The 13,729-nt window shown below is 45.0% G+C and overlaps 1 protein-coding gene and 1 long non-coding RNA gene across 2 annotated transcripts in view; one reads left to right on the top strand and one right to left on the bottom strand.

Moving 5' to 3' along the window:
* Positions 1 to 638: 638 nt before the first annotated feature.
* The window catches only part of LOC135974312 (uncharacterized), a 33,750-nt gene continuing 20,659 nt past the window's right edge, over positions 639 to 13,729 (bottom strand). Inside the window, exons 2-3 of the long non-coding RNA XR_010591539.1 lie at positions 9,566 to 9,643; positions 639 to 764 (exon numbers count right to left, since the gene is read on the bottom strand). This is a non-coding gene — a long non-coding RNA (uncharacterized LOC135974312). The remainder of the gene's footprint in view (positions 765 to 9,565; positions 9,644 to 13,729) is intronic.
* Positions 6,070 to 13,729, top strand: part of MARCO (macrophage receptor with collagenous structure) — a 34,761-nt gene continuing 27,101 nt past the window's right edge. The window contains exon 1 of the mRNA XM_065561590.1: positions 6,070 to 6,261. The gene's annotated coding sequence lies outside the window, so the exon portion shown is untranslated. The remainder of the gene's footprint in view (positions 6,262 to 13,729) is intronic.

The following is a 13,729-nucleotide window of genomic DNA, read 5'->3' as shown; positions in this document are numbered from 1 at the left end:
AGTTTTCAGATACCTGAGACCTGTAATATAAGATGAGCTGCTTAGTTGTGACTGGCCATGTACATCACATGATATCATTTCTGTTCCCTGGCTGGGTGAGATTCAGGGCCTGTAACAAGGAGGGTTTGACTGAAGAAGCCATGATGGTTTTGAATCTCTCAGGGAAAGGCAGCGGTTTAGGGAGACTGAACAGATAAGCCAGATTGGGGAATTTTAGCAACTTTTAAACCTTTTTCGGTCTGGATTCCTTCTCCCTCTGGCCCCTAAGGAATTCCCCAACACACAAGCCAGCTGCATAGGATGTTCATTGAGGCCAGGATTTATCCAACAGTAGAACCGCCCCAAAGATAAAAGGCAACACGGTGTGGATTAGCCAGGTAACATGCGAATACTGTGGGCAAGTATCAGGGCCAGTGCAAATGGCACCATGCTCCCCACACAGCGCTCTCAGCCTTATCATGGCTGCTCAGTAACAACCCGGGATAGGACACTATTGTTTCCTGAGCGCAAGGACAGGCGGGTGACATGCTCCTCTTTCAGACTGATCCTGGGCAAAGAAGAGACATGCAGGGGTGGGGAAAAGGTGTAAATATTGTCCTACCTCCTCTGTGCTGCACCGGCCAGCATGTAGACAGGACAGCACATGCTGCATCCCCTTAAAAGGAGGAGCAGCAGCTGGAGTCCTTATGCCTTCACAGGTTGTTGCTTCTCCATCTTGCCTCCAGCTCAGGACAGCAGCTTGATGGCATATCAGAGCCCTTTGTCTGGGGGAGGAAGAACGGGACAATGGGAGAGTGAGCAAATGACTAACAAGACCAAGCTGCTCCAGGTTTTTGATGTCACCTGATATTTCTCCTCTTGTTATTGGACTAAATCTTTCTATTGGCATGTAGCCTTCAAGTGCTGCCTGCTGGCAAGTTCCCAGGCCCCACGTCCAGGCCTGTTTCCAGCACACTGATTGGGAATCATTAGAGAAACAAAAGAGTGGCTGATGGACATTGATGAGAGGGGAAGAGAAAATGATCTCATGTCTGGCCTGGGAAGAATTATAATTGAGTTTGCTTCTGAATGATAAAAAACGGGTTTGCAAAAGGAAAAAGATAGTTATGTGTTGAATATAGCTGAGGTAATGCCAAATGCTAATTGAGACTTAACTGCCACGGCCTGTCTCTACAACATCTCTATTTAGAGCGGGGCACCGATTCTTTGATACATCCATAGAATAGCTGCCAGGCACAAACAGGTCACATTAGATTGGGCAAATAATAGGCAACTTTTTTTCCCTGATATATTAAGCAGAGGTGAGTGGGACACTGGGTTTGCCATTTTGTGAGAAATGCTCTGATTCTGAAAAACCGGTCATTCTGAAATGGAACAAAACCAAAAAAACGAATAAAAAAATTGAAATGTCCCACAAAATCAAATTCTGAATATTTGTTTGTTTTGGGTCACTCAAAATATTTAGTTTTGATCAAATTAAAACATTTTGTTCCGATTTCATCCTTCTAAAATGTTTGTACATAAAGAAAAACCAACGAGTTTCATTTCAAAAACTCAAAACTTCATTCTGAAAATGTCAAAATGGGATATTTCGACATTACTGAAATGCTTTGATTCATTTTTTTTCTAAACAAAATGTTGTCAATCTGCAAGTTTTTCTAAATGTATCAATTTCAGTGAAAAGCAATTTTTGACCGTTTCCAACCCAGTCTAATAAGAAACATTTCATTATCATGTAATATAAACTCTGTGCCAGCCTAGAGCCACTGTTGTACTATTTGACTAGACATGTTTGTTTCTACTTATTTTTTATTTTATTAATTTTGTCCTAGCTTCTGTAAAATTGCCAGTAAAATATAGTTTTGTTTAAGAGCACTTACACTGGGTCCCAAAATCATTTGGGACATTTATGGACAGGTGTCTGAAAGAGAGGAACTGAACCTTGACATGAGGAGTAGGCTTGGGTACTGTAATAATGTGTTTAGTTACAGTGAGTTATTCAGCAACTAGTTATCTGTGGGTGCTTTCCAAGCAAAGTGTACTCTGTTGTAAACCAAAGAGATAAAAGCTAGAACACGAGCTCTGTGGAAGCCTGTTTCTTATTGACTTAAGCGAAATCGCTATAAGCCAATTTAAAACTGCTTTAAGAGGGTCCACACAAGGGTTTGCACTGTTTTAACTAAACCAGTTTAAATCAGTGCAAACCTAGACAAGACTTCAGATTAGACTCAGCACTGATCCCCATCAGGAGGTTTTGGATCACTGGATATCTGTCTAGAGTATCAGGGGGTAGCCGTGTTAGTCTGTATCTACAAAAACAACAAAGAGTCTGGTGGCACCTTAAAGACTAACAGATTTATTTGGGCATAAGCTTTCGTGAGTAAAAACCTCACTTCTTCGGATGAGGTTTTTACTCACGAAAGCTTATGCCCAAATAAATCTGTTAGTCTTTAAGGTGCCACCAGACTCTTTGTTGTTTGTCTAGAGTAGTGGTTCCCAAACTGGGGTTCGTGAACCCCTGGGGGTTCACAAAATGTTACAGGGGGTTCTCGGGGAAAAAATCCCTAATGGCAGACAGAGCTGTCTATAGGACCCCATAGGGCCAGCAGCCCAGAGCCCCTGGACTTCCAAGAGCTAAGCAGATCAAAGCAAGCATATCTATCACACTGAGATTTAAACTTCAAGACTCCTTATAAGAAATGGAAAGGGAAGTGGATATTTTTTGCTGTTTTTAAAATTAAATAGGCAGCTAGTTTTCTTCATAATAATTTTAAAAAACATAAGTTTAAGCTTTGTTGTAACATGCGTTGTTTGCCTGGACTGCTCAAGACCTGAATGCTTGTGTAGGAGGAACTCTTCAAGTTGCCTTCTTAAATACCTTCATGTTGTTTCAAATCTGATACTCCTTGATGAAACATAGGAGCCTTGTCTTATAACAGGCTTATTCAAAGTGATACAAGCTACCAAAGGAAAGGGAGATCTTGGAAGAGTGTTGCTGTTTTCATAATGTAATAAAATACTGTAATGATGAATAATAATTAATAATAAATAGTGTGTAATAAGCATGTTATAAAAACAAATTTTATATTTCCAAGATCACTGCTTTTATAATTTATACTCAGGTAAAGGAGAAAATCCCTGGATATATTCATTTTTAGGAGGGGGTTCGCGAAACTTGACATTTTAGTGAAAGGGGTTCACAGGTTGTTAAAGTTTGGGAACCACTGGTCTCGAGCAAATGGACAGCAAAAGTGACTATAGAAGTGTGGCATTAAAGCATTTAAGTGGCCTCTAATCTAGTGTCTCAGGTTGTGTGTGCAATCGAGGTACACAAAATGAGTGCACACTTTTGAAAATTTGAGTGCAAATCTTTATAATGGGCTGAGCTAAAACCCTAGATCTAATTTCTCAATCAGCCTTCCCCTGAACGCATGAGTGTTTGAAATCTAGATCAGGGTCTAAGTTTGTGACTTGAGCCTTACATAAGGTGTTTTTTGGGGAAGGAGAGGGGGGAAGTATATCTCCTGTGAACGATTTGGCTTTACTGTCCATACAGAAAGAAAGTCTCTCTTTTATTCTCTGTGTTTAGATAGTCAGTCTGACATTGACTATATTTATGTCTGGCACATACATTTATTGGCATGTTGACATCTCTCTTTTTAGTCTGCCTGCACTAGGGCTACTCCATCAGTCTGCAATCATTATAACAGAACATGTGAATGCTTTAATTTATAGAAGGGGGAAGGGAGATCAAAATCACTTTTTTTCCCTGAAAGTGGGACCACATCTTACAGGATTATCTGATTTCTCATCTCTACGCATTTCTTGGCAGAGATTCACTCCAAGCAAATCTCAAGCTATCCATTGAAAATCAATCCATTTTTAATGGGAACAGCATGATTTCATAAGCAGACTCTTCCAGCCCGAGATTTAAAGGCATTATGCAGCCAAAGTCCTGTAATGATTAACACCTGTTGCGTTGGTCATACTCCCTCAACTACACACCAGTGAAAGCTGATTACTGGCCTGCTAGGTTTCTCTGCAATTTAATTAAAATAATTAAGGAGGCACAAAACAGCAGATAATGGGCATACATGATAGTTGTCTAATAATTTGGTCATTAATACCCGCTTACAGCCTGCCCCTGAATTCCTTGCAAACCCATTTGGGGTGTGCATGCAAAAGTAGTAAGAGTCAGGCTTTTGGTATTCTATCCAATTGACTGCATTGATCCAGATACTCCATTTATTTAGGCCTGGATTCAGCCCAGGACTTGCGTGTATGTTGAACTTCAAGCACACGAGTGGTCCTATTGATTGCAGTGTTTAAATGCTTGGCTGGCTCAGGGAGTTCACTGTGGTGCACAGGGTGCTGGCCCCTCTGCACCATTTAGGTCCTACAATGGGCTGATGCGGGGGATGTAGACAGAGCAAGTGCAAACAAGATGCCTCTTGCACCCCATGCAGACTGCAAATGCGGACTATGCAATGGTGCTGAATAGGCTGGTGTGGAGATGGCTTTGTAGTGGGCCGGAAGAGCCCGCGGGAACCACCACAGCTATGTGAATCTAGTGGCCCAATCCCCCTCCTCACACATAAGGGATGCAGAGAGCAGTCTGCTGCCCTTCTATCCAAAAGGCTGGAATAGCCGCCAGGAGCCCCAGGTTCAGGAGAGTGTGAATTCTGTCCCCCCACCCCACTGAGTCCCCTACACCAAGCCAGACCACTTGGGGTTTGCGTGTGAAGAGGTGACTTCCACTTAAAGGAGATCTGCTTCACCAAGGAACTGATCTAAAGTCCACTGAAGACAGTGGAAAGTCTCCCGTTGACATCCGTGGGCTTTGGATCAGGCCCTGAAGCCTTGGGGCTGCACATGGCTTGGAAAGGTTAAACAATGTGCAGTGCAGGTGTTTACATCCGCTAAATTAATTTAAACACAACGGTGAATATAAAGCAGCTACTTCCGTATCGGATTTCTCAATCCCATCAAGAGCGCTGTACTGAATCACAAATCTCAGACTCCAGTTAATAAAGGTAAATAATGACAGTCAGGTCTTATTATTTTATGGGGCTAGAGTTAAATATTTGACCAATAATGAAAACATGATTCACCACCCCTATTTCTTTAAAGTGTCTTTTTAAGTCTTGTTTTCTTTGTTAGAACAGAGGGACTTTATTTGGATTATTATTTTTTTTAAACGATCAGCCTCTCTGTGTTGAACCACGTTTTTATTTTATTTATTTATTTATTTATTTATTACTGGATTACTGTGGCGCCTCGGATCTGCAGCCTTGGACCCCATTGTGTGAGGTGCTGTCCAAACACAGCTCAAAAAGACAGTCTCTGCCCCAGAGATCGTACTGTCTAAATTATAATCAATTCAACAACAAACATAGGTTTGCTTTGCCAAAGGTGCCTAAGGGAATTACAGCCAATGGGTATTGGGCACCTGCCTCCCGTGGGTACTTTTGAAGGTCCCAGCTTTCAGGCCTCTACATAAGTTCCTCTATTTAAGCTGGGCTTTATTTCCATTCACGGAAATCAAGTTTTGTACAGAGGGATGTAATTATAGAAGGTGCAGGGATGCATTGCAAAGTATCTTTCATTCATTGCTGGCAGGTTAATCAGAACAACAGGAGTCCGACATAGAGAAAGGATGGGGGAATTATACATTGATCAGTTAGCTGCAGGCAGAAAATGGAAGATACCAGCTGGCAAAGATAGGCCCAGGTGGAAATGCCCAACTCTGACTGGTACAATTAATTACCTTTCTCTACCTGACCTGCTAGTGGCAAGATTCAGCGTAATTCATTCAGTTGAGAAAGGCCAGCAAGAAAATAAAAATGTGTGTATTCAAATGTGTGACAGAGTGCTGAGAAGCAGCTGCTGAACTCTCCGTTGTAAATCCAATAAATCCCTGTAGCTGGGTAGTTACCCCACTCTGGTGAGAAAAGGCTAGGCCGATTGGGGAAGCAGCCATAGCTGGGGCCACGCCCCAATCAGGCCACACCTGGCCCTGTTATAAGGGCTCAGGGAGGAGCTGGGTTAGTCTCTCTTGAGCTGTGGAGAGAAAAGGAACTGGCTGCTTGGGAGTGGAGTGGGTCTGGTCTGGTCTGGGGCCTTGCCAAAGGCCAAAGCAAGTACTGGGGTTGCAGAGGTGCAGCCCGGGATTAGGCAGAGGCAGCTGGTCCGACTGCCTTGCCAATGATGAGTGGCCTTTATAGACTGCAGTTTGCCCCAGTCAGCTTTGCCCATTATCTGGTGGGTGCAGCTGAGAAGGGGAGCCACTTGCATTTCCCCAATCCAGCCTCCGGATTGGTCCTCAGCTTCGGTTACAGCTCGCTGCTCTAAACTATGCCTGTGTTGCAAATGGTCCCAAGTCAGCTACCTGCTATGTTCAGAATGAGAGCTGAACCCAGAGTAGTATTAGCCTGATTGAGTGTGCTTGTTGCATACACATAAGAGTGATCTGATTTCTGCTAAATGGGTAAAGGGGCATAATTTGGGGGACAGTTTGAATTGTGGCTCTGGCTTTTGCTCACAGCAGGAAGCTGCAAGATAGTGGGGTGTGAAGCATGTTCTTTGACTTCCCAGCATTCAGTAACCATGCACACTCAGTTCTTTATGCTGTCCTTCATACAGAAGTTTAAAGCATTTACCACTGGATGAAATATTTCAACTTTGTTCATGCACATATCTGCTCGCCAGACAAGTGATATGGGACTAGAGTGGCCAGAGATTCACGGTGGTTCAAGTTGAAATGTTTGCCAGTAGCTGGTGGCTCTTGAGAGCAACACTTCCGGCCAGGATCCGTAAGAGGACAAGTTGCTGCGTGGTGCCATTCATCAAGCAGGAGACCATGTGTTAGATTCTTACCTTAGTTACAGCAGTGTAAATCCGGAGTCTGATTTAGGAATCTGACAGTTGCGGGCCTTCCTGAATGATGCAGTAGTGCTTAGGGAAAACTTGCTGCGCTTCTTTATGAAATGCAAAGGGGCAGCAGTTCAACAGCCAAGTTAAACAAGACACAGTTAGGGATCCGCTTACTTCTCCTCTCCAGCTCAGAGCTCCCGTGTGCGGATTTGAACTCAAAAAGATGCATCATGCCAGCTGTAATTGTTGTTTCTAATAGCCCATTAGAAGAGAAGAACAGGAGTACTTGTGGCACCTTAGAGACTAACAAATTTATTAGAGCATAAGCTTTCGTGGACTACAGCCCACTTCTTCGGATGCATATCTCTAAGGTGCCACAAGTACTCCTGTTCTTCTTTTTGTGGATACAGACTAACACGGCTGCTACTCTGAAATCTGTCATTAGAAGAGAGGAACCCATTTTGAATGTGGCTGATTTTTATAGAGCTCATGTTTTTGTGTATCTCATGATCCTATTTCCAACTTGGCTTTTATACCCGGGAAATGTTTGGGCTCAGATATTACTTGTGTAGGGAACAATTGTGTGTTCAGATGGGAGGGACCAGATGATGTATAGGATCTTTGGAGAACAATGTTGCTTGTCAGAGGTAGCTCTTTTCTTACAGAGCATGTTTTTTTCTCTGAGGGTGGCCCCCTTAAGCAACCCTGACCGTTTTACTGGGCTGAGGGGGCCTCCCTGGCGTTAATTCACCTCAAAGAGCAGGTCTGAGTCTCCAAAATACTTTGCAGGTGGTTCCTTGAATTCATGATGCAGCAGGGCCTAAAGATGGGTTGGAGGGGAGCAGGTTCTGGTGGCGCACAAATTAACGTAGCTCACCACAGAAAAGAAATCTGGTTTCAATCTCTACACGCCAAAGCTAGGGAGGAGACACGTCAGCCCTCCAGCATCTGAGCTTTTATTGCTTTAGCACAAGTGCTTCTTCATGAATCCCGGGGGAGTCGGCAGGTGCGTGCTACTGCCCACAGCTGTGGAACCTGTATACACACACGCAGACTTTCAGGATGTGCCTGGTTCCATTTCTCAGGTTGCACAGCAGTGGCGGGCTCGCGCTCTCTCTCTCTGACACACACACACACACACACACCCCTCCCTACTGCTGCTGATACCACTCATGTACTCCGTGCTGACTCCTGGCTCCCTTTGGGGAATAAGAGAATCTGCGTCCCGGGCAGGGGAAGAAGAGATGAGCAAAGCAATGTGTTCATTTCATGGCTATCCCCCTGAGAAAAGTAAAGCTGGTGGTCTCAAAGGGAAGCAGGGAGGCTGGTGCCAATCCATAATCAGCCCAAGGAGATTCAACGCAAATGGTCCCCTCCCTTGGGCATTGAGACGCTCTTTGGAGTAAGATATTGCACTGTAAAGGGGCCCTGCCTGCTGCAAATATCTCCTGCTGACACACCTCCCCAGTTCTGGGGAAATTGCCAGGCCACGTTATAAAAAATGGGCCCGAACAGGAAAATTTGGATCTGAATTTTGAAAACTCCGAGTCTGACGATATTTGAGTCCAAGTGTTTTGTGTTAACACAAGGGCCAGCACTGACCCACTGGTGTTCAGATCCAGGGGTTTGATTCAGTCTAGTCTTTTCAGTTTCCCCTCATGTGAATGTCTCTGCAGGGCCTTTAATGAGTTCTTTCACTCCTATCTGGACTCCTATCCTCCTTCTGCTGTATCGCTTTTGAGATGGGGTACCCAGAACTGCACCCAGTACAGTGTAGTCTAGTGAATGAGGTGTTCAACTGGGAGCCCCGAGCCTGATTGATAGTGTTCCTAGCTCTGCCAGTGACTGGCTGTGGACCATGGACGAATCACTTAGGACCCGATTCAATGCCCATTACCATTGAACTCAACAGGCTCCCCGTGACTTCACTGGGCATTGCGTTGGGCCCTTAGTCTCTCAGTTACTCATGTGCTTACGTGCTTTCAGGATGAGGCCCCGTGTTTGTAAAATTGAAGGCTGGACATGTGTTTGATACTCATTTCAATAATGAAATGTTTTTGTTTTGTTTTTTTAAAGGGAGAGAGACAGGAAACACACTAATTAGGTGAATCAGAGGTTAAATAAGCCAATTTATCAACAATCTTGTAGCTACACTATTGAAGTTCAGGCTGAGAGTCTGGTGTAAAGTTATTAGCATACAATCAGTTATCCGGGCAGCTCTCATGTGCCTCCTATTTTCTATAAAACTCTTGTTTCCCACTCTCATGGCCTTCTGTGTTTCAGGATCGGTTTATACTAGAAACCTTGCCGATAAAGCAGTGTCGCTTAGGGGTATGCATTTTTTTACACCGTTTTTATACCAGCAAAAGCTCTAGTGTAGTCACCATTATATTGGCATAAAAGTACTTTGTGTGTGTAGCTTATTTCGCTCAGGGAACCAGCATAAACCATACTGCCAAAAGAACTTTTTTTTCCCCTGGTATAAACTGAGATTACACTAGGATAGTTTGCAAGTATAGCTAGAGTGGCAAACCTTTTCTGGTGTGGATGGGCCTTCACTCCCAATCCTGACTGGAAGTTGAAAGTCAGAAGGCAAAGGAGTTAAAAGTAAACCTATTTTTTTTTTTTTTTGCACCCGAGCACACCATTTGCATAAAACTAAGGCCAGATTCCGCCCCCTTTGCTATCTTACCTTAGGGTGTGCTGCCCATCACCATTGTTTCTTGGCATTTCTCACCTTGAGTTGCACCTTATTCTTCGAGTAATTGCACTAAAACAAATGAGATTTCCCGGTGAGAGGAGCAGAATACTGGTGTAATATTGTAAAGCCAGTGCCGGGGTATTACTTTTGAAAAGGTCTGGAAGCAAATAACACTTAAGCTTTTCAGGTTTCTGGATGCAATTATCTTGGTCAGAAAGCTGTGCGGAAGCTGTAGTGCGGGGGCAACTTGCTTATCGAGTTTCTTAGAGAAGTTTAAAAAAGTGTTGGTTGTCAGAGCAAAGCCTAGCTAGGCAGCGCATTAACAGGGAAATGCAGACATGGGGTTGCTATCAGGAAGCAGGAGACATTACTGAACTAGAGGGGCTCACACTTTGTTGCTTCCATAGGCCAAACGCATTGCAGGCACCAGGGGTTCCTTGCATTCCTCCATTCCCCCCACAAGTTCCCCGTGTGCCACCCTTCTAAGTCTCTATTTCAGGGACATCCCCCGCCCCCGCAATCCCCTCGTCCTCTCCATGCCCAGGGCTCTGTATTCCCCACCCTCTCATCCAGCATATGCCAGGGATTCTGTGTATTCCATGTCATCCTCCCTCACACCATTGTCTCCTGTTCTCCCCCCCATCCCATGTTTCCCCTCTTCCAGTTTCCTGATTTTTCCCTAAAAAAGGTAGGGTTCCACCTACTGATGCCTAGAACATTCTCTGCAATGTTGGCATTGGTCTGATGGGGCATTAAAAAGTTACCGTGTTACAAACAGAGAAATGTCATCAAGTTGAGCATAAGACTGTACCTCACTAAGCCAACAAAACGCAGGAAAACAAACATAAGAACAAAAGAACGGCCATACCGGGTCAGGCCAATGGTCCATCTAGCCCAGTATCCTGTCTTCTAACAGTGGCCAAAGCCAGATGCTTTAGAGTGAATGAACAGAACAAGGCAAATATCGAATAATCTATTCCCTTTCATCCAGTCCCAGCTTCTGTCAGTCAGAGGCTTAGGGGACACCCAGAGCATGGGCTTGCATTCCTGACCATATTGGCTAATAGCCATTGATGGACCTATCCTCCATGAACTCATCTAATTCTTTTTTGAACCCAGTTATACTTTTAGCCTTCACAACATCTCCTGGCACCGAATTCAACAGGTTGTCTGTACATTGTGTGAAGAAGTATTTCCTTACATTTGTGTTCAGCTGGCTGTCTATTAATTTCATTGGCCAACCCCTGGTTCTTGTCAGGTGAAGGATAAATAACACTTCCCTATTCACTTGCTCCACACCATTCATAATTTTATAAACCTCTACCATATCCTGCCTTAGTTGTCTCTTTTCCAAGATGAACAGTCCCAGTCTGTTTAATCTCTCCTCATATGGAAGTTATTCCATACACCTACTCATTTTTGTTGTCCTTTTCTGTACTACCACTTAACCAGTTATTCTCCATTTTGTAGTTGTGCATTTGATTTTGTTTCCTAAGCGTAATACTTTGCACTTGTCTTTATTTAATTTAATCTTATTAATTTCATTGATCTAGGACATTTTGAATTCTAATCCTGTCCTCCAAAGTGCTTGCATCCCTCCCAGCTTGGTGTCAGCTGCAAATTTTATTAGCATCCTCTCCGCTCCATTATCGAATCCATTAATGAAAATGTTGAATAGTACTGGACACCAGACTGATCACTGCAGTACCCCACTAGATACATTTTCCCAATCTGACAATGAGCCATTGATAACTATTCTTTGAGTACGATCTTTCATCCAGTTATGTACCCATCTTATGATAGCTTCATCTAGACCACATTTCCCTAATTTACTTATGAGAATGTCATGTGGGTGAAGTCCCTGGAGTCAGTCCGTTCAGATCAGTAAGACTTCACTGGCATGACAAGCTACGTAAGTGCTGACAAAGTATAAGGATTTTCTCGGGCCTTGTTGGTATGCCCCACCGAGGATAAAGCCAGGCTGTCAGCTCCCTCTGAGAGGGAGGTTTTCCTGCTTGTTTGGCTACACTGACCCCTGGCTGGAAGGAAAATGATGTCCAAGAGGTGACAGGTGGTGAAGGAGAAGAGCAGCAGTTGCTGGTGCTGAGAGAGAGCCCCTGTCTTTAAGGCCCTCCTGTTCTTCTGGAAGGGATGTGCCCAAGGATTGAAGATGGTGAGCATCCCAAATGAGTCCCTTTGCTTACCGTCAATGAAAGGAATCACGGGTGTAGCCGCTCATCCTCCTCCTGCCCCTACAATGTGCTGGAAGCTGCTCTTTTATTAATAATCACATTGCGTTAGCAAGCCCTCCACCCAGTCGGGCACCCTGCTTCAGCATTCATGTTTTCCCCTTATTTAGTAACCCCATTGCACAATCAAAGTCAATCAACTGGTGCAGCCAGAGATAGCACAGCAGGATCTGAAGCATCACAGAAGGAGAGGAGCCAGCAGCTATAGTGAATGTGCAGCGGAGGCTAAGGAAGCAAATCCAATAAATGATCGCTCCTTCGTCCTTACTGTGATATAAACGTATATTAGAGCCGGGTGAAAGATTCTTCAGGGAAGATTTTGTCATTTGTTTTGGTTTACACCCTGTTGGAATCATGTTATGAAATTTCCAAATTTTTGATGGCATAGTCTATAAAGTAGCTTTAACAATATAACTAGCAGTGAGAGACCCCTTTTGCCAGAAAATTGGCACTTATGAGTGATGGAACAGGGCCTGCCCCCGGCTTCCGAAAGTCTCACATGCTAGTGAGTGGGGATACTGGATTAAGCACAAGGGGTGTTGAATTGTAGTCTCTATGCATCCATGGCATTTACCTGGTTTGCATTACTGCAGTATCTGAGCATCTTACAATCTTTAATATGTTTATACTCACAACTAGGGGGACCAGATCGCAGGAGTAAAATATCAGGACGCAACTGGAGCCATAGGGGAGGGGGACGCACAGCCCTAGGAAGCTGCGAGGGGGGCATACAGCATAGGCGCCAACTTTCTCCAGCGCCAGTGGGGGCTCGTGCCCCCTCCGCCCCGGCCCTGCCCTGACTCCACCATTTCCCCACCCCTGGCCCTGCCCCATTCCAACCCCTTCCCCAAAGTCTCCGCCCCCTCCCTGCCCTTATTGGATCCCTTCCCCAAATCCCCACCCCGGCCCCGCCTCTTCCCCCAGTGCACCGCGTTCCCACCCCCCCGCCCCACAAAACAGCTATTTCACGGCGCAAGTGCTGGGAGGGAGGAGAAGCAGGATGTGGTGGCGCACTCGCGGAGGAGGTGGAGGTGAGCTGGAGCAGGGGGACAGGGAGCTGCCGGTGGGTGCTCAGCACCCACCAATTTTTCTCCCTGGGTGCTCCAGCCCCGGAGCACCCACGAAGTCAGTGCCTATGGCATACAGCCCCTTCTGCAGCCCCCACCACAAGCCATGGGATGGGCTTATGGCCCCAGCTCCAGCCCCCAATAGAAGCCACAGGGCAGGGGCGCATGGCCCAAGGCTGCCAATTAGTGGGCGAGGGCGGAAGCTCCTCCCAAGAGTTTCATACAGCTGTGGAAGCTCCCAGGTGGAGCTCTTAATTACAGCACAGCATGAGTGTGAAATGTAAGTTCTGCAGAGGAGAGGTGCCCCTGGGGCAGGGAGTCAGTGTTTTGTTTACAAACAGAGGCAGAGTGATTAAGATAAGAAAGGGCTGGTGATTAAATTAAAGATATGGAAGTTTAGCCTGTAAAAGAGGTTTCAGAGTAGCAGCCCTGTTAGTCTGTATCCGCAAAAAGAACATTCATTTGAACATAAGCTTTCTACAAGAGGAATCCGTCTGTGGAGGGGAGAGGGAGGAGGGGTTGTTTTAGAGAGAACTCAGGAAAAAATACAGCATAGCACAGACCCTAGGTTACATTCAGAAAAGGGAGAGATTTGGGGGCGTAGGTGAAAAGAAGGGGTCAAACCCAAGGCGGGGCTAGCAGTGTATAGAGAAGTTCCCACTCTACCTGTGGTACATTCAGATGAGAGGAGAGCACTTAACTGCCAAGGGTGGCAGGTTCTGCCCCAGGTTGAGTTGTACAGCAATGGCTGCTGGGCAATTTTACATGTAAACTGCAAACCATTTTGTTTTGTCATTTTTTTGTTCGGAGTTTGAGAACAGGTAGGAATGAGAAAGTGT

Source organism: Chrysemys picta, chromosome 11 (genome assembly GCF_011386835.1).
Source record: "Chrysemys picta bellii isolate R12L10 chromosome 11, ASM1138683v2, whole genome shotgun sequence".
NCBI classification, from domain to species: domain Eukaryota; kingdom Metazoa; phylum Chordata; order Testudines; family Emydidae; genus Chrysemys; species Chrysemys picta.
Note: the sequence above shows the minus strand (reverse complement) of the source record. Positions and strands in the feature narration are given on the sequence as shown.